The sequence below is a fragment of the Pezoporus occidentalis genome, unplaced genomic scaffold (genome assembly GCF_034315485.1).
Source record: "Pezoporus occidentalis ecotype Australia unplaced genomic scaffold, CSIRO_AGI_Poc_V1 ctg61, whole genome shotgun sequence".
NCBI classification, from domain to species: domain Eukaryota; kingdom Metazoa; phylum Chordata; class Aves; order Psittaciformes; family Psittacidae; genus Pezoporus; species Pezoporus occidentalis.
In genome coordinates this window covers 2370774-2391681 of record NW_026915955.1, presented here as the reverse complement: position 1 = coordinate 2391681, position 20908 = coordinate 2370774, and the positions used below count along the sequence as shown (strand labels likewise).

Below are 20908 nucleotides of genomic sequence, written 5' to 3'. Positions count from 1 at the left end.
ACTCAGCATGCTTTGCATTTAGTCTATTCTTAGAATGGGTCAATTAAACAATCTGCGGACGTATAAATAAGCAGTTAATCAATTCTGGGATCCCTGTTGATTCTGTTATGTTAGTATGCTCTTTATAGCCATTGCCTATGCCCACATGTAAAGCTTACTGCTAATTTGCTTCTAAAGCTCAACAGGCATGCTTCTCTGATCAGTTAATCTTTTATAAACAAAGCAGTGTATGTCATGCAGGAAATTGATTAAAACCTATGGTCTATTGTGGTGTAGGATTCAGTGCAAAAGCTTTCAGATGCACTAGTAAAGCATGCCCAAATAGCAGGGAAACATCATTTTTCAGATCAATCTTTGTAAAAGCCTTATCAGCATGTGTTCACAGAATTATTCATAAAGAGGATGTGTCTTTGCCCTGAATGCTTATTTATAGCCATATTTTAGAGGTAAGCAGCAGCATTTTTAACAGCTTTGAAAGAAGGTTTAGGAGGGGCTTTCTAAGACTTCAAGATGAGTGATTCAGGCATCTGGATTCATAGAACTAGGACTGAGTTTCTTGAAGCTCACCTCTTCACTGTGCCATTAACCTCCTGAAAGATGGAAGGTCCTGCTCTTGGTTTTCCTTTTTATCTTCTTTAGCTTTGTCTATTTAGACTGTAGCATCTTGGAACAGAGAGGTTCAGGTCCAATCCATCAAGATTACCTAAGACCTCAAGTGACTTTCAGAGGGGCAGTTCTTCTTTTCATCAACTGTATCTTTCTAGACTGAATAAAGGGAATACAACTCAAATGACAGTCAATAACAGTAAATATTCAAGTTTGCTAAAACTGGATTGTCAGTTGCTATATGTAGAGTACGTACAGCTGGACTCTCCAAGGAAGTCTATGACTTAAATGATTACTATGCCTGAAATTGTTACTGTTTTTCCTCCTAGGATATATGCTGGCTTTACTCCATTTTAGACTTTACTGTTGATTAAAGGTCTTAGGCAATATAATTAGATTTATTCAAAAGACATTCGTACATAGTCCTGGATAACCAGCTCTAGATGACTCTCCTTGAGCAGGGGGGTTGTACAAGACAACCTCCAGAGGTCCCATTCACAGTATCACACAGTATGCTAGAGATTGGAAGGGACCTCAAAAGATCATCTAGTCCAATCCCCCTGCCAGAGCAGGAACACCTAGATAATGTTACACAGGAATGTGTCCAGGCGGGTTTTGAATGTCTCCAGGGAAGGAGACTCCACAACCTCCCTGGGCAGCCTGTTCCAGTGTTCCGTCACCCTCACTGAGAAGAAGTTTCTTCTCAAGTTTAAGTGGAACCTCTTGTGTTCCAGTTTGTACCCATTACCCCTTGTCCTATCATTGTTTGCCACTGAGTAGAGCCTGGCTCCATCCTCGTGACACTCCCCCTTTATATATTTATAGACACTAATAAGGTCACCCCTCAGTCTCCTCTTCTCTAAACTATAAAGACCCAGCTCCCTCAGTCTTTCCTCATAAGGGAGATGCTCCACTCCCTTAATCATCTTGGTTGCCCTGCGCTGGACTCTCTCCAGCAGGTCCCTGTTCTTCTTGAACTGAGGGGCCCAGAACTGGACACAATATTCCAGATGGGGTCTCACCAGGGCAGAGTAGAGGGGAAGGAGGACCTCTCTCGACCTACTAACCACCCCCCTTCTAATACACCCCAGGATGCCATTGGCCTTCTTGGCCACAAGGGCACAGTGTTGGCTCATGGTCATCCTGTCGTCCACTAGGACCCCCAGGTCCCTCTCCCCTACACTGCTCTCTAACAGGTCGTTCCCCAACCTATACTGGAACCTGGGGTTGTTCCTGCCCAGATGCAGGACTCTACACTTGCCCTTGTTATATTTCATGCAGTTATTCCCTGCCCGACTCTCCAGCCTGTCCAGGTCTCGCTGGATGGCAGCACAGCCTTCTGGCGTGTCAGCCACTCCTCCCAGCTTAGTGTCATCAGCAAACTTGCTGATAGTACACTCAATTCCCTCATCTAAATCGTTGATGAATATATTAAATAATACCGGTCCCAGTACTGACCCTTGAGGCACTCCACTACTTACAGGCCTCCAACTAGACTCAGCCCCATAGACTACAACTCTCTGGCTTCTCTCCTTCAGCCAGTTCGCAGTCCACCTCACTACCTGATCATCCAGACCACACTTCCTCAATTTAGCCGTGAGGATGCTGTGGGAGACTGTGTCAAATGCTTTGCTGAAGTCAAGGTAGACCACATCCACCGCTCTGCCATCATCCATCCATCCTGTTATTTCCTCATAAAAGGCTAAGAGATTGGTCAAGCATGATTTCCCCTTGGTGAAGCCATGTTGACTGCCCTTCATAACCCTCTTATCCTTGATATGCCTTAAGATGGCACCAAGGATAAGGTGTTCCATCACTTTCCCAGGGATGGAGGTGAGGCTGACCGGTCTATAGTTACCCGGGTCCTCCTTCTTGCCCTTTTTGAAGACTGGAGTGACATTTGCTTTCCTCCAGTCCTCAGGCACCTCTCCCGTTTCCCAAGACTTGGTAAAGATGATGGAGAGTGGTCTAGCAATGACTTCCGCCAGTTCCCTCAGCACCCGCGGGTGCATCCCATCTGGACCCATGGATTTATGGACGTCCAGATTGCTCAACTGGTCTCTAACCCATTCCTCATCGACTAAGGCAAACCGCTCCATTGACCTGACTTCATCTGAGGTCTCAGGGGTACAGGGCTCTTCAGGACTGCCTGCAGCAGAGTACACAGAGACAAAGAAGGCATTCAGTAACTCTGCCATCTCTGTATCTTCTGTCACCAGGGCACCCATCCCGTTCATCAGCGGGCCTACATTGCCTCTGGTGTTAGTTTTATCTGCCATGTATTTGAAAAAGCTCTTTTTGCTGTCCTTGACCCTTCTCGACAGGTTTAATTCTAAGGAGGCCTTAGTCCTCCTAGCTGCCTTCCTACATCCTCTAGCAGCAGCCTTATATTCCTCCCAAGTGGCCAGCCCCTCCTTCCATGACCTGTAAACTCTCCTCTTCCACTTGAGCATACCCAGCAATTCCCTATTTAGCCACGCAGGTCTCCTGGCCCTCTTCCTTGACTTCCTACGTGTCGGGATGCTCCGATCTTGAGCACGGAAAAAGCAGTCCTTGAAGGTCAACCAACTATCTTGGGCCCCTTTACCTTCAAGCATCCTTGCCCATGGGATGTCCCCTAGCAATTGCTTGAAAAGGCCAAAGTTTGCCCTGCTAAAGTCCAGGGTTGCAATTCTACTTGCTATTCTACTGGTCCTACCACACAAGATCCTGAACTCCACCATCTCGTGGTCGCTGCAACCAAGGCAGCCCTCAACCCTTACTGCTTCGACCAGATCCTCCTCGTTAGTGAGGATGAGATCCAGCAGCGCTCCTCTCCTGGTCGGCTCATCCACCATTTGCAGGAGGAATTTATCATCCATACACTGGAGGAACCTCCTGGACTGTGGCTGGGTTGCTGAGTGGTCCTTCCAGCAAACATCAGGGAAGTTAAAATCCCCCATGACGACCACGGCCTGTGACTGTGAGGCCGCTCTCAGCTGCCTGTAGAAGGCCTCGTCAACTTCCTCACCCTGATCTGGTGGCCTGTAACAGACACCCACAACAGTATCGCCCCTGCCAGCCTGCCCCTTAATTCTCACCCACAGACTCTCAACTCGCTCGTCATCTGTCCCTGGACAGAACTCGGTGCATTGTAGTTGCTCCCGCACATAAAGAGCAACCCCACCACCCCTCCTGGCTGGCCTGTCTTTTCTGAAAAGGACACAGCCCTCCATGACTATATTCCAGCCATGTGAGCTGTCCCACCACATCTCTGTAATTGCCACCAGATCATAGTCTCCTGACTTAACACAGGTTTCCAACTCCTCCTGCTTATTTCCCATTTCAACCTCAACCATTCTATGATTCTGTGAACTACAACATGAAATTAGATTAGAGCATGAGAAAATGAAAAGAAAGCCTGGAATAGTGTGATGGGATAGAGGAAAGCACTTGCTACTTGCTCATGAAGATGTTTGCTTCAGTGCTGAATCAAAAACCTTTGGGGTTTGAGCAGACAGAGCTGTGAAATGTGGTGAAGTTGCAATGAGAAATGAATGTGGTCCATTTTGCTTTGGATGACAAAGATGTGGGCAGCAGATTGGGCCTTTAATGACTGAGTATACTGTCCCAGAAGCAGAATCCCTTCCTTCCTACCTCCCTTCCTTCCTCCCTCTCTCTTCTCTGCAATACACATGCCTGTATTGATGCCTTTTGTAAGCTGGTCACTGAAGATTAGAAATCATTATTTTACTCTAGCAGTACATGTCTTAATGGTAGTTGTGAGTGAAAATGGGGCTTTTTGCAATTTTTAATGTGTATAAGTTAGTATAAAAATTGACTGCACTTAAGCACCACATGGGATAATTTCCACTCCTTTGGATTAACCCAACCAGTTAATTTCCTTACTCAATTTTTATGCCTTCCAAGTTGTTTAATGCTTACAGCCACCTCTCACTTTAGAAGTTGTTTGGCTAAGCTAAACACATTTAACGGTTTTAATCTTTCTTCATAAATCAGACTCTCTTACTGTAGATGCTGAGGTTATATCAGTTCAAGGAAGGTAATGTCGTGGATTAACATTCCCACCCCATGTGTGCTCATCCAATTGCCAGACGGTTGAGAGAAGACATTTTGAACATATTCCTGGATAAAAACCATCTTAGTTGGTCATGACATAAATGCTTCTTATCTCCTTTCAAAACTCTATATAGCCCAGCAGTGAGGACAGTCCAGGGGCTGGAAAATCAAACTTTATGAGCAAATTCAAGAACACCTATTTTATGTCCCTGCTTCACCTTCAATCACCTTTTTCCTATTACTATTGGCAAACCACTCAGGGCTTACATGCAGGTTTTCTTCTCAGCACTGCAAGACCTGACTTCTTCATGGCCACTTCAAGCCATGAAGTGCAGCTCTCCTATGCAAGGTGAATAATATGCAGGGAATTTTTTAGGCACCAGCTTAACTGGCCTCATGAGAGGTGGATATTTACTTTACAAGATTCCTGTCTGTCAACACTTTTTCCTGAAGTGGGTTGATTGCTCAGATGCAGAGGTGTGGTATCAAACCACATGCATGAATAGCTGCTGAGTTGAATTAAAAATGTCCAAGATGACTGAGAGAGGAATTCCATTCTTTTCTTTGCTTAACTCAGAGCAAGGTGTTCCTCATCCTGGGAAGGTACTGCAGCCATGATAATGGCTACTGGCCCCTTGCTGGGAGGATATCTTTGCCCTTGAACTTTTGGCTGCTCAGGGCTTAGCTCTGGTGTAATTGCCAGGAACTGCCAGGGCAAGAATTGTGCTTTAGGAGCATCCCCAGAGACCCATGGCCCCAGTGGTTTGGTGAAAGATTAAATGAGCAGAAAGATTAAATGAGCACTAGTGATACCCAGAGCGCAAACAGGGTTAGGTGGCTGCTGAGCAGTAACCTCCAGACCTTCCCTCTTGTTTGTGCTGGGATCTTGGGTGCACAACTCAGCCAAGGGTGTAAGCTGACAAGGGATGGCTTCCCTGAATCAGCTAACCTGGCAGATGGGGATAACAGTGCTTTGCTGTATCTCCTGGACGCCATATGGATAAATAGATTAAAAGGTCTCCTCCAGTTTAAAAACTGCAATATTAATGCTATCTAGCTAAAACTGCTTTTTTTTTTCTTTTTTTTTTAAACAATGTGTTCAAATGTTGGGATTATAAAACTTTGGTTTCCTGCTTTTTGGGGGGTGGGGAAGAGGGCAACAAAGAGATATTGAAATTGGCCGGTTTTTGAAAAACATTCCAATGTGGGTACTTTTTTCAAACACCAATTCTCCTTTACAATTTGGGAAATTCACTTGAAGTGTTCATTGTTTATTTGATGCCACCTGACAAATCAGTAGAAGCCAGTTTAGGATCTTTGGTTTGTGCATTTTAGCTTCACATCTTAACAAGTGATGTGAGGAGAGCTGCTACAGTCGTTAGAAGAATTACCAAATGGCTTGTGGTCACTCTGTTTTATACAGCAATGATGTTATTAAGCAAATGATTTTTATTGTATCAATGCTGTATGTGTAGTAAGGGTTAAAATCCTTTCTTGATCCCAAGGTGGTAATTTTTACTTCCTATTCTTCTCTTTGAATTTTATATCAATATCTGAGAACAGGAATTAAAATAATAACACTACTACCACTACTGCTACTACTATTACTAATACTACGAAAATATCAACACAAAGTGCATAGCTGTGTAAAGTTACCAATTTTTTATTCAGATCAAAATCTGGACATCTCTTTTTCCTTGGTATAATCTGAAAGCAATTAAGAATGCTGAAGCCCCCGCTGTTTTCCCCGTGTGACATTTATTTATTCAAATTCTTAGGTCATCAAAGACTTGTGTTTGCTATTTGCCACTCATTAGCATGTGTCAAATTGGGATCTGTGGGATTTCTTTGTTTAAAACCACAATGTTTTCTTATCCAAAGACGTCAAGCTCTTGAAAGTGTAGATTTATTTTGATGAAACAGGTTGAAGTAAATGAATGATGAACAGTACTCCTCTCCTTTCAGATTAATGATCAATTACGTGGACGTCATTTATGTGCTCTATATTTGCTCTGTTTCATCTGAGATGCCCAAGCATAGTACAGCTTTCATTTACTGTTTGTCTTCTCGTAGGGCACTAGGTATTGTACTTTTCATGGCACAAGTCAAATCCATTTTAACGTGTTCTTTTAAACCCTGAGGGAAAGTCTTCAAACACTTCTAATTCTCATCCCAGTTCTTTCAACAGCATGTCTAACAAAGAGTCTGTTTGCCTTAACGCTGCATAATGTGACTCCAGTTTTATTTTGCCCAGCATATTGCCCATCGCATTTTAATTTTCATCTAGAGAAGCAGAAATTGTCTCCTCAGATATCTGCAACAAAGATTACACTGGCATAAAGCAAAATGAGAAGTGTGTTCCATCCTGCGCTGTCTTGGGAGGTAACCTCCTCCCAAGTAGAAAGCTTCTTGCTTTAGATTTATTGTAGCTTCTTTGTTATTTTTAGCAACATGGGTTGTACTTAAACCTAAATGCAGACCTGAGAAGGTGAAATGTAATGTGAAATAAGCTGGTCATCTGTGCTGCTATTGTATAGGTGTATATGAGGCAAATGGACAGAGAAGGAAAAATTGATAGAGAAACAGTAGCTGAGGAGAGCCTCTTCGGCTTCTTCTTCTCTTAGGCTCCTAAATCAACGGGCAAGGAGCCTGAACCTTGAGTCTTGGTGGATGAGTTAGTGCTGATTATGGTGAAATTCCCCAGAAGCTGAGAACCTGGAATCTTTGATAGCTTCATATTCCCAAAGGAAAAGAGGCAGGATGAATTCTAGAAAAACTCCTGCCTTTCACTACAGTTTGGCCAAAACTTCTTGGTTTTGACCAGTCAATAGTTTCTAGACAAAAATCTGTTTTGTTGGGAAATTCCCCAGCAAGTGTAACAAGATCCATATTGAATTGTTAACATGATAACATATGAGCAAGTAATAGCTCATTGCTCAAGTGGATAGGAGGACTAAAACCATCTAGAAAAGTATACACTGAACTCTGATAATTATTTAGTGTCCAGCTTGAGAATACCAATGTTATTAAAGACTTGCTGACTCCATTGAAAGCAGCCCTGTTGAATGATTCTGCCCAAATGTCTTCACTGTCCTTCCTCTTTCTGTTTGTTTTTGATTACACAGACCTTACGTGGAGACAGAATGGTTTTTGTCCATGAGTTCATCTGCTTCTCCATTTGGCTGAACTCCTAGTCCCCTGTAACATCACTGTGTTCCTCTTTTTGGCTGTCACCCACTGGGATCAGAGCATCTTTTATTTGTTCTCTCTGGATCAGTCAGGTGGAAGAGTACTACATCCTCTCTGCAGAGCTTGCTTTCTAAATGAAGGGATGTCTTCTCTCATGCCTAGTTCTAGAGCCCCCAGAAATAAATGACAGCTGGGATGCCAGTCACAGCAATAGCTGTAGTCACTGATGATTTTTAACATGTCAGCTAATAATGTGAGGGGCTACACAAGTCTCATCCGTCTTTGGTAAACATCCTTCACAGTATAATGGGTCAGGTGAGGAGAAACCACATGATATGTAAGCACGATTGACTCTGAAAGAAATATCCTTTAGGACAGCGGGGATGTAAAGCCAATGAGGGATCTTCAGGAACAGGGATGAAAGAACAGGGTATGTTTTTTCTCTCAAAGTTGAAACTGATTTCATAGAATCATAGAATCATAGTTAGGGTTGGAAAGGACCTTAAGATCATCAAGTTCCAATCCTCCTGCCATGGGCAGAGACACTTCACACTAAACCATGTCACCCAAGGCTCTGTCCAACCTGGCCTTGAACACTGCCAGGGATGGACCATTCATAACTTCCCTGGGCAACCCATTCCAGTGCCTCACCACCTTAACAGGAAAGAATTTCTTCCTTATATCCAATCTAAACTTCCCCTGTTTAAGTTTGAACCCATGATCCCTTGTCCTATCACTACAGTCCCTAATGAAGAGTCCCTCCCCAGCATCCCTATAGGCCCCCTTCAGATACTGGAAGGCTGCTATGAGGTCTCCACCCAGCCTTCTCTTCTCCAGGCTGAACAGCCCCAACTTTCTCAGCCTGTCTTCCTACGGGAGGTGCTCCAGTCCCCAGTCATCCTCGTGGCCCATTATTTCATGGACATGAAATGACCTTCACATGCATTGCCCTACATATGTATTATATGCATGTTATGTATATATAATATGGGTATGTATGTAGCAGAGATTCACATTCAAATATCACATGTACTGTTAGTAGAGTCTAACTGTTAAAAAGAAGAAGATTCAATGGATTTACTAATCAGATTATTTCTTTCTAGTTTCTTCCTTCTCTGACCTGGCAGGAAGTGTGAAGTGTTGGTTTAAGGAATATTTAAAAGATTATGTAAGCTATCTTTCTCATAATATCTTAATTTTTATAGTAAAGCACCTGGGACATGCTGAAAAGCTCATTAGCTCCTGCATGGCAGAGATATGAAGCTGCCTAAGGAACTCTCCAGTCAGCTGGCTGTGTAAAAACCTCAGAGAAAAATCTAATACAGGGTAAGTCAGCTTATTGCAGCTTTTGTTGGTTTTGTTGTTTTGTTTTTGTTTTTTTTTGTGGGTTTCCTTTTTTTTTCCCCTCCTGGTGACTGGTTGCATGAGAGGTTAAGAAAGAGGAATGAACTTAAATCCTAACTAGACCTTAATGTTTCCAAGGAGCAGATGGACACAGCTTTGCCTCCTCTTTCCTCTGTACCAAATGGAGTTTAGGACCTGAACGATATTTGGGCACTTTATTACTTGTAAATAGTAGAGGGTTTATAGGTATACCGATGAGGCAAAGGAGATGAAATGTACTACCTTTAGAAGGGGAATTAATGTAATAGCATTCATTCCTTTTATAGATAATACTGCTATTTAGAATGTCCTAAAGTACATGATGTCTTTGCTGATTTAATTTCCTGTGTGAGCAAAACGTTCATAAAGCTACATAACTGCATTTTTCATCCTATCTCACTGCTGGCAGCAGCAACACAGGTTTCTGGAGTGCTGCAAGCCTTGCTTTGCCTCCATTTCTAGCTGACTTAATAGTAAGGAGAAGGGAGTGGAGGGAGAGCAGGGGAACAGAGAGAAAAAGAACAATGCTGTTGCAATAAATTCTTCATTGAGTTTGTGTAACTCATATGCATTTCTAACCTTCTTCTTGTATTCCTCAAAAGATTTAGGCTCCCTGTGAGCTGATGCTTCCCACCTGAGGTCATTAATTGTAATCCTGATGGATGTAATGAAGTCGTTGAAGTAATTTTCCTTTTTTCCCTGGGGAGTTGAGCTGAGAAACCAAGACCACCTCTGCCAGTGGGCTTGAATCTGCTAGACATCCCTTTCCCTCCCATTTATGTTGCACAGTCTCTTTTCCCATAATGTGAGGCAAATTTCCCATAATGTGACTGTTAGTGCATTGGCAAGTAATGAGTGCTAAGTTGTGTGATAGACGTTTGGCCAGAGATTGTCAGACGGGCATCCTCTGCATCATCTTCTGCAAACAGTTCAAGAGAAACAATTGTGGTAGGGGCCATTTTGGGCATGTCCTCTAAGGGAAAAATTACAGGAGGTAATTTTGCTGCCTCTGGACTGGCTTATCTGACTTTTGTATCCCTTTGTGGTAGAGCAAGCCCTTGTCTTTTAATCAATTTAAAGAGTGAGTCAGGGCAAGAGGAGTCTATTTCCATATTAACCACTATGAGTCAAAGTAAAAATGAATGTAAGATTAGTTGTTTTGCTTAAGTAACACTGTCCAATCTGATTAATAAGTACCCTCCTGTTGACCTCAAAATATGCTGTAAAACTTCTTAAAGATAAGGACCAAAAAAGGTACCAAGACACTTCTGCTATTCTTATATTTGTTTATTGTACTTCTGCTCCACTTTCCTGCCAATGGGTTTTCAAAGGAGAAAACTGTAGGACAAATTAAAGGAAATAAAAATGATTTTTAGAGAAAATGCTGGACGCTCAGCAGTGGAGTGTATATGAAACCAAAGTTTTGCTATGTACTTTCTTCTAATACAGAGATTCCCATCTCAACATATGGGTTGCTGCCCTGCTGTGTATAGAGAAGCAATGTCCTCATGGCTGAACCCCTGAAGGGATATAGTATACTTACACATGAGAGCTTAAAACATCCTATGCAGAGGTTTAAAAGGTCAAGCCCAAAAGCTGTTAGCACCAAGGAATATTCAATTTGGAAACTGAGAAAGGGAAAAGAAGATAAAGGAGGAGAGAAGACATTTCTTACAAATACTCTAAACCCATCATCGGTTTTCATCGTTGTTCTGTTAATTATTATATTGCATTTTTGAGTCGCTTGACATGGGGTGATGTGAATCTGCTGCACAGCTCTGCAAGTAGCAAGGAGTGACAGCTCTGCACACTCTAGCCATGCATTCTGAGTGAAAGGTAGAGATACAAGCTGTGCTGAAAGCCTTTTGCCCCAAGAATGAGGAAAAGCTGCTCTTTTGTCCTGTTCTGCTTTTTCAGGAATCAGCAACAGCCCTCTTTCAGATGATGTATGATGGAAGGGTCAATCTCCTCCTTTTCAGTCTAAGCTTTTCTCTGTAGTGCCGTTTGTCTCATTTATTGGCAGTGATCAGCAGCTTTGTTCAGTGTATGTGGGACACTTGCTGCAGACTATTTACAAACATAAGGGGGAAAAAGGGTGTTGGTGGTGTTTCTGAATTCAGTAAGTTCTCCTTTTTTGTTGTTTCTAATGAGTAGCTGAAAAACAAAATGGGTGTTTTATTTCCTGATGAGAGCACATATTTGTCTGAAGTAACTTAAATTGTTTATTAACATGAATCCATTTGAACATTTCTTTTTCAGGCACCATGTGAAAGCTCTTATTTCTTCCATGATGGATATTTGTCATCAGGTCATGTGAATGTTCTGGAGAACCAAAGGATGGATTGTTCTGTTTTGCCTGCTTGGATTGTGAAATAGGAATATCCATAACATGACAGGGCATGAAAAAGCCTGAAATGAATTAAGGGTGTACTTTAATGAATGGGCTTTTCATTTAGCGGATTCTTTATAAATAACTGTGGTAAATTCTCTTTCAATAAATGCGAAAGGATGGTTGACACATACATTTTATATGGGTGGGTACTGGCAAACTAGAACAGATCATCATTCCAGATAGACCACTTTTTCAAATATGTGTTCTAGCTATTATATTTCAGCTGGAAGAATTGCTCCAGTGTAAAGCCAATACAATATGTACTATGTTTAGTCTGATTATCTCAGCTCAAAACCTGGACAGATGAGAACATTCTCAAGATGGATGCTCCAGGAATCATCAAACTGATGTGGATCTCTCAGGCTTCACAGTAAAGTGGGCAGGTTTCTATCTGCTGGTTTATTTGCTAAATTGTGCCGATGATAGCAGAGCCAATGGATATTCCATGCTAAAGGTGGAAGAACTGAGCAGGCATATACAAGTAAAACATGCGATAATGCCTAGTGCTCCATTGAAATCTATGCATGTATTCAGGTGCTGAGTCCCTCTAGGCAAAAGTTGCACCTGACTGTTTTTCAAGTTTTAAACCATAAACAAAGATAACACCTACAATCCATTCCTTAAGAGAAAATTGAAGAGATCTGTATCTAAATGTGAGTATGATGGAAAATGTTGTGACTGTGCATCTGTTGTAAGTATTTGAAAACACTGAATTTTGCCAAGGCAACTGTGCCAGAAAATGTGGGTCATTAGAAAGCAAGATCTGTAAGGAAGCATGGCCAGTAAGTGGGATCATTTTTCTTTTCTGATCTTTTCAGGAAGTACAGCAGTTAAGGGTAAATGTACTATTTGTTCCTTAAGGGCTTACTAACCCATTTGAAACAGAACCTGATGTCCATCTAGACAACTAATTTCCTATGATGATGTAGGCTTACATCACTTTTTGCTTTCAGATGCATCTCAAAGAGTACCACCAGTGTCCATGTGCCAGTTTGCGTGGGAATAGTTTAAGACAACTGATGCTTGCTGTGTGCTCCTGTTCACGTTAGGGAATACTGGAGTTGAGCCCTATAATCCCAACCCCAAATAAACATTTGAGATTCCTGATTGCTGGCAGGTTCCTAAAAAAGTCAGGACATCCAATGCTAGTCTGGAGAAATGTTTTTGTGGGATATATGGCAAGAACACTCTTAGTGATATCAGTGCCCCTTGCCTGTGGCCACGTTTTTATTGTTGAAAGTGTTAGTGTGATTTTTTAGTCTTTGGTGATCCTTTTGTATTTTGTATTAACCTGCCGTTAAGCATCTAGTTCCAGCTACAGATACTGACTCATAACTGGTGAAACACCTCCTACTGCTTGGTGAGGCAATGGACTGTGAACAAACTTGCTGTCATCAATCAAAATGATTTCACAAACTTGTTCCTGACTTTTGTTGGCCCTGTGACTTCAGAGCTGAGAATGCAAAGCAGAAGCTCTGTAGCTTGGGGCTGAAAGTTTGGGTCGGGTAAGAGATACTGTTCCTTTGCACTCAAGTATAAGAGTATAATTACAAGCAGATTACTTGTGTGGCAACTTAAGTGAGATAGAATGTAAAATCTTTGTGTGGGTTAAGTACAAACTACTTCTTTGCAGATCTTTTAGCCTCATTAAATAGGTGGGTGAATGTTTCCAGGAGAAGTGCATGAGAAGATGTGAACAGAGCAGAAGACAATTTCTCTGGTCTTTTTTAGAAGATGCTCAGATTTTTCACACAAGGATTTGCACAGCTCTTTCTGGGCATAATAGCACTTACACCTAATGTGACTGTAGGTTTATAATGCTTTGAAAGACACCAGCCAGTACATTACACACATTAGTCTCTCAGTGCATGACTGACCCAATTAGTGTGCAATAGACAGGTGCATATCCTGGAAACTTTCCCATCTCCCTTTGTTAACTCTAACCCTTTCCATATTTAATAACAAGCCATTATGATAGCTAAGGGGTGGAGGACACGGAATTCAGTCAAATGAGTATTTCAGGCATCATTTAACTACGGTAAGGAGGGGGTTAACATGGAAATTAAATTACAGAGTAGACATGATGAAGTAAGTTATCAAATTTAGCAAGACTGTCTGCTCTAGTCTGACCATGATGTAGACTGGCATTGAACTTAGGGGTATTGACCTGACCTGATCTGCATCTAACAGTGCCGATTTTCAGAGCAAATGAGTTCTGGTGCCTACCAGCTCAACGGCTTCCAGTTTCTGAGCAGATAAGCATTGGCTGGCCTTCTGTTGCAGACTGGCTTGTGCAAACATGACCCTAATAATTCCCACAGATCACACAAGTGGGGTGAAATGGGCTACTGGAAGTATCAGTTACTTGAATCTGGCATTGCTCCCAGGAGCAGGACATGATGAGTACATGCATTAGTTACACACATGCCTGCTTCCACTCAGCTTATGAGACAGGAAGGCTCATGCAGCAATGCCATATGGCACAGGGCATTGAAAAGCAAGTGCACATATCTGACTCCTTCTGGCTTTACATTTTAGATGCTTAGATATTACCAGTGAGACTTTCTTCTTAAGCAGTGGCCTATACTGATGCTGAGTCATGTAAAGTCAATCTGCTCTGTAACCTCCTGCGTGGTACTTCCAGCTCTCCTCCTACCACGTGCCTGGGACTGCTACAGCAAGTGGTAGGTGAGGAGGATGAAAATATGGCTCCTTTCCAATAGCCACTGTGTTCTGGCCTGAGCTGCCCTGTATGGTTGGAACTACAACGATTTCAAAATACAGGATTTCTAGAAATAGAGCCAATTGAGCTTTAGGTTTTCTAAGGCCCTGATCTGTTTTACAGCTGCTGTAATAGGGTAACCTGATATAACCAAGGTAACATTGACTGTAATTGGAAAGCAAACAATCAAGTTGAAAATGGCCTCTTGTAATGTTGCGATAATCGATAGTGGTTTACTAGAAGCCACTATGGGAAATCTGCTTCTGCTAAACTAAGTTAAGTGATCCTAACCGAATCCAAAACTTTATGAAGTACTATAATTCTTCTTAGTCTATGCATATTTTTTTCTGTAAGTGGAATTTAAAGCATATTTTCATAGCATTTCAGCTAAATGTTTGGCTGCTTAAAGTTTACACTTCCAACATATTCAGGAAAAAAATAGCCCTTTGTTTAAACCAATATTCTAACTTTGCTAAGGTTTCCAGTGCATCTTAAGCAATGGAGGTAAAAATGTTCTGCATAGTAGGAGTTTTTAGGCAAATACCTATGTATGATGCTGCGAGATTATTATTTTTTTCTTAAGAAAGTAGAAATTTATCTCAGCTATGTATCATTCACACAGTTTCTTGCATCAGTTGTAAATGGGAAATAAATCTGCAGGAATAAATGGCATGCTCTGTTTCTCTGTTCAGTCTTGTGAAGAACCTGCTTGCTGATTATGGTTTCAGGTCCCTGATCTTGCTGTGCCAGTATCAGTCACAAAGGCAGGCAGACAGGTGAGCAGAACTGCTCTTTGAAAGGCACAGGGCTGCATCAGTAACAGGGAAAATGACCCACCTCACCCAGAGAGTACCAGAGCCAATCACCTGGGTAGTCAGAAGACTGAGATGGCTGGAAAGATTCTTTCTGATTGTTTCTGTGGACTTGAGAACTGTGCTGCTTTGCTTACCTCTCCTCTAACCCTCTAACCCTAGTGAGCTTCTGTTGCTTGTGCTCTTCAGTGCTTTTTAGGAACCCAAGGTGGCTGGTTACTGTAATGTCTCTAAACAGCAGTCTGAAGATGCAATTAAGAAAACTGGTTTGGAAGAATCTATTTGTACTCAGGTGGCTGCCCACAAAGGTGCAGGTCAGTATGTTGTCCATGAGCTCTCAATTAGTAGCACAATGGTTACATAGTATAATATGGTTTGCAAAGTATAATAATGGTTTGCAAAGTATAAACCTGAGTGTAAATTCTGCGCCTGTTAGCTTATTCATATTCAGATTCTGCCTGATATACACTGGAGCAAATCTAATTGGATCTTCTTGGGAGAGTGGCTTTCCCATTTTGGGGCATCTATTGAGGTCTTGAAACATCTTTTGGTTCCATACAGAAATAAACCCAAGCTCTTTCAAACATGTTCATTAAACTGAGTTGTGTCAAGATGTCACTTCTCATCAACATCTGAACCTTTTGGGAAGTGTTACATGTGCCTGTTCTCATGTACTTTGTCTTCCTCTCTTCTTTACTTTTTTCCCTACCCCACCCTCTTCCCTCCTTCCTGTCAAAACAATGACAGCTTATGTTTTGCAAAATGGGCAAGCTTTGACTTTATAAAAATTCAATATAGCAAAAAATTTTGGTTATCTCTAAATGCGTGCTTTCCTGTGCTGCCGAGCTTGGCGGTAAAGAGTACCTCCACCTCTCCTCTTCCTCCCCATCTCCTGCCATTATGCTAGAAATATAAGACAATTCATGCAAGACAATATATTCATGTTAATTAAAGCACCTCTTTATTTTTTAGGCCTACAAGGAGTGCCCTTTCCTTGCTTTCTGTCCTCCGTCTGTACCAAAACAAAAGCCAATGGGACTGGAGCATGCAAATTCCAGTGCCTCCCTCCTTAGCCACGCACCCCCATCCCTCCTGCAGGGAAGTGAACACCGTCCACACATCATTTGAGACAGGAACAATATAACACAGTCTCTTTTCTAATTTTCTAAATATTTCCCAACTTCCATTGCAGGCTGTTGTCTTCAGGCTGTAAATTCATGCCAAGTACTCCCCAACAGCATTCTTCTCTGCCCTCCCAAATCACTCAGAGAGCAAACAAACTTTTCCTTGAGTCATTGATTCCTACAAGAAAGCATCTGTGTTTATTACATATGAATGAAGAATGGCTAGACTGCACATTTTACAACTTGCATCTCTCCAGTGAAAGCTATAAGTAAGATCTTGGTCAGCAGAAAGCTACTTTCTCTCCTGTGTATTTTGATCTGTGAACAGGACTTCTCCCTTCCCAAATAGGGTACTGCTGTGCTGGGTAGGGAAAACTGCCTGGCAGTTTTCTATCTATCTCCTCTGAACTCATAAAGCTCTGGGACATGTTGTGCTATCTGTAACTGGTTTTACTGCCTGGATGAAAAGCTTTTGATGTAATGAACAGTGTACACAATGCAGTTTCATGGGATGATATGATCATCTGTATTGCAGTGAGCTATACTGACAGCTCAGTCTAGATAGGAATGTGTTAAATTAGTACTGGAACAATCTAGCAGCTCCCAGGGAACAATTTCTACAGACCCTAGAATTAATTAAAAGAAGAATATTTTTATTCTACAGTGATAAATATAAGATATCTAGCACCTAATAATTAAGTTGGACCATAGAAATTTTCAGTACTCATCATCAGAAGTGCTTAAAGTGATCTTGGTATGTGCTAATACTTGTCTATGAGGTCCTTGTGCCAGTAGCAGAAGTTTGCCTTTCCCTTTGTGAGTGCATTTATGCCTGGTCATGACTACATTATGAGCAGGCATAATCCTTGATTGCCTCCATTAATTTCTTCATTGATCTAACAATGTAGCATATTTATATTTCACTATGTTTTTTCCTCTGGGCCAAATCATCATTTTCTACTTTTGTAAAGTGTTCTTGGAACAAGTATTGTACCATTTGGTGATTGTTTCAGCTCTCCCACTCTTCACTGAACTGTTCTAATACAGAAAGCATGTTTCAGTAATTAAAACAAAGAAAGGAAGTTAGTAGACTGTGTTTCTGTTTCTGAACAGGGCATCAGTAGCTGTCACATAAAACTGGCAAACAATTTTTGTTTTGTTAAGCCACACTATAAAACAATACTCTGCACTGCGATGAGACTCAGTCTGCAGGTGCTCAGCACCAGGCAAATAAAGTGAGTTTCCTGAAAGGGTGTCTATTCTTTCCTTCCTAGCTCTATCACCTGATTTAAAACACATACTACCTCTTACCACCTTACTTGTATTTTGTACTAGTTCATAGAGCAGTCAACATAAAGAGCTCAGTGTACTTTCTAGTTTTGCAAAATTAGCTTTTCCAAAATTAAATGGCTGAACTGTGCTTAATGTTTGTTTTCTTGATCCAGATAAGAGCAAAAGAATAGTATTCCTGCCTGCTTTGAAGTGAACTTGAGCAAAAGGTTGACAGACCCTGCAATTTGGTCTCCATTGTCAAGATCTAGTTTGAGCTGGGGATGCTCCTTCACCAGTGATCCTGAAGTTCCTGATAAGTATTCATGGCACATGTTTCAGAGACCAGCCACTCCAATAAAACCTACTTCTAATGTCTATTCACAATAATATTTTGCTGCAAATGTGTATGAAGTGTGATGGTGAGTGTTGTTACTTCACTTCAGGGGCTCTGAGGACCAGCGAGACAAGACATGGCAAGATAAGCAGAACAGACTTCTGCTAAGTTTTCGATCCACTCGCTATCTGTGCACAACTTCAGATGTAACTCAGCCTCTGGAGATCTAGAGCATCAAGTCTATTGAAGATACATTTGCAGACCTGAGTCTGTTCATTTAGGCAGTCGCTGCAGATCAAAGAGAGGCAGGTCCAGGTCTCACCACAGGTCTCCCAGAAGGCAGGGCAATCATTTCCAGATACAATTTGTCTTCCCAGAGGCAGGGCATGCTGCCATTACTTAAGCGTTTGAAACCAGGGTGTGAATGGTGGGTGCCTGACTTGGAGAGATTTGGGCCAAGCAAAGCCCGCAATGTAGACAAAAATTTTAGTCATGAGGAGCAGAAAGTTTATTTCTGTGCTTGAATCTGCTCCCATCTCCACTTACCAGTGTGTGATGAACTTTCAACAGCATGCACTTCAGGTTTCTCCCCCAGTATGATCTAATACGAGGCTGCGGTTACTGTGGGCCATGAAGGCAAATCCTTTTGATGTACTCTACTGCTAAACCTGCTCAATAGCTCTCTAGAGGAGTGTGAAGACTGTTTTTACAGCTGGATATAGTGCAAAGGTTGAGCTATGGGCCTTTCATCTTAGAGATGGCTCCCTACCATATGTTTTTATTATGAAGAATGAGGTCAAATCTTACAAAGTTTAGTGTTACATAGTTAAAAGTTTGCAGAGGGCTTTAGAAAAAAAAATATTATAAAAACAAAGCTCTTATTTATCTATAATGAGCTAAAGTAAATATATAACACTTTAACAGCTGATTTTGAAAGTCCTTTTCACTGTTCCCATAGTTTCAAAGCCCAGGAGTACAAAGACTTTTTGAAGGAACTAAACAACTGCAACCATGATGGACAATTTCATGCAGGCAATGAATCAGCTGCTCAGAAGAATAGTTCCTGTGTTGCAGGAGAACTTGCTTCTCTACTTTCTGCCTAATTCAAGCAAAATGCCTGTGCAGAGCTGAGGCAGTCCTGTTGGGGAGCAATCAGTATGCTGCCACATACCGTCCATAATTCTGGAATTTGCTTCCTGCCCACACCATGGTGTTTTCACAATGTGCTTTCTTGTGCTGTAGCAGTGGCAGCCTCCTCAGGGCGTGTTTTTCTTAGTCACATGGATTTGTCAGATCCAGCCTTTTTTCTTTATCAATTGAGCTTTTCAGTGTGTACTCAGTATTGGATAAGCTCACATAATTAGTCCAGATGACTCTTTAAAAGGAGGCTTTTAATGTCTGTGATTTACTGCCCCTGTTTTCTTTTCTTTGAAGCATACCTTACTTCCCCACTTGGACTGAGCAGTACCATGGTACCCGAGCAAAAATGACAGTGTGGTCCTTCATCAGCAGTGAGCAATATTTCATTTGAATGTTTGTGCTGCAAAACTGCACTGGCAAAGGTCTGTGCAGAGGTGGATAGACTGGGAAAACCTGTGGGACAGCATGAGGAATTAGTGTGTGGGTAGCATAGCTCACTGGTTAGGTGTGGAGATCCAACAGATCTGGCCCTGTCAGACAAAGCCTGAGCTTATGTGGACCAGTAAAGCTGTGCTATGTTCAGTGGCACTACAACAGTTTACTAAATGAGAGTCATTTTTCTTTTCTAACATCCTGCTCTCTGGTGAGCACCCTGACTAGCCACATTCCTTTTCCTAAGCGCACATTCTCTAGTTGTTAAATGCCAATTTATACAGATTAAAAAACCTGCCAGTAAGGCTTTGGTTTGCTTCCTGTGTTGCTGTTGGTAGTTAATGAGCAATGGCAAGCAGCTGTGCCATCCCATTAAGCCCGGAGCACTTAGTCTCTCCATCATGTTAATAGTTATATCAAAGAGGACCACTGAATGGAGACTATTCCAGCTTGAAAAATTGTTTTTCTCTGAAGCTGAGGATCTGTGCAAGTAGAGAGGCATCTTGTAATGCTGGTTTATTTCTTGAAAAGATCTTGAATTTTGAAAGGACTTCAACATGGTTTGTCTGCTTTGTTAGTGTCAAGTAGGGAAAGGACCTGTGTCCTGCTGACTGCCAGGTGCAGTATCACAGCTTCAGTCTCATGTCAGGGAGTCCTGTGAGCAACCATCCTGCTGCTGGTATTGTGACCCATTGCTGGTGAGGCTCCCAGCGTGGGAGATGGAGCACAGCACAACCTGCTCAGTGTGCTGCTGGGGAAGCTGATTCAAAGTTAGTCTGGAGGCACTCACTGATGCACTCTGCTCTGTAGTATGGGCATGTGTTAAATATAGGAATAGCAGCTGGAACAATAGAGGCAGAAGAGGGAACCTGAGGCAACAAGAAGACAATACTGGTCAGATACACTGTTTTTTACCAGTTTCAGTCAGTTTTCTCCACTTCTCCGCTAAAATTCTGTTTAGAGATGCCTCCCCCCCCCCTTCTTTTTTTTATTCTCCTGCTGGGCATGTGATTACAAATAAAAATGTAAGCATGTATGTGGCCCTCTTGAATCACGTTTTCTACATAGCTGTATTGAATTGGGATCTCCCAAACATAGCAAGGTCTTTTCAGAAATCTCTTTTTTCACTAATGTTTCCCATCAGACTGCTGCAGGCATTCAGAGACTAAATGTTTAAATAATGGAGAGAAATGCCCCTGCCAAACAGAATGCCTAATTCCTGGAGGCCATGGGTTAAAAACAGATATTTTTTTTTGGCAGTTAAGTGAAATCTAAGCAGGATTTAGTCATAGTGTGCTGTTTCCCCATTTGTTCTCTCCTTGCTAATATTTAACAGGCCTTTATTGATTACAGTGACAGGTTTGTACTGTAAATGGAACCTGAAGTTTACTTTTTTATCCCATAATCAGTGGCTTTATGTATTTCATATATATATATTCATCT

At 41.8% G+C, this 20908-nt stretch overlaps 1 long non-coding RNA gene across 2 annotated transcripts; it reads left to right on the top strand.

Annotated features, from left to right (window-relative positions):
- The first annotated feature begins 7286 nt into the window (after positions 1-7286).
- Positions 7287-20078, top strand: LOC134174537 (uncharacterized). Of its 2 annotated transcripts, XR_009968681.1 has the most exons (4): positions 9910-13134; positions 15353-15477; positions 16356-16556; positions 17733-20078. It is a non-coding gene; the product is annotated as an uncharacterized LOC134174537 (long non-coding RNA). The 2 variants fall into 2 exon arrangements; XR_009968682.1 differs by lacking the exons at positions 15353-15477; positions 17733-20078 and having other exon boundaries at positions 7287-13134; positions 16356-16788.
- The last annotated feature ends 830 nt before the right edge of the window (positions 20079-20908 follow it).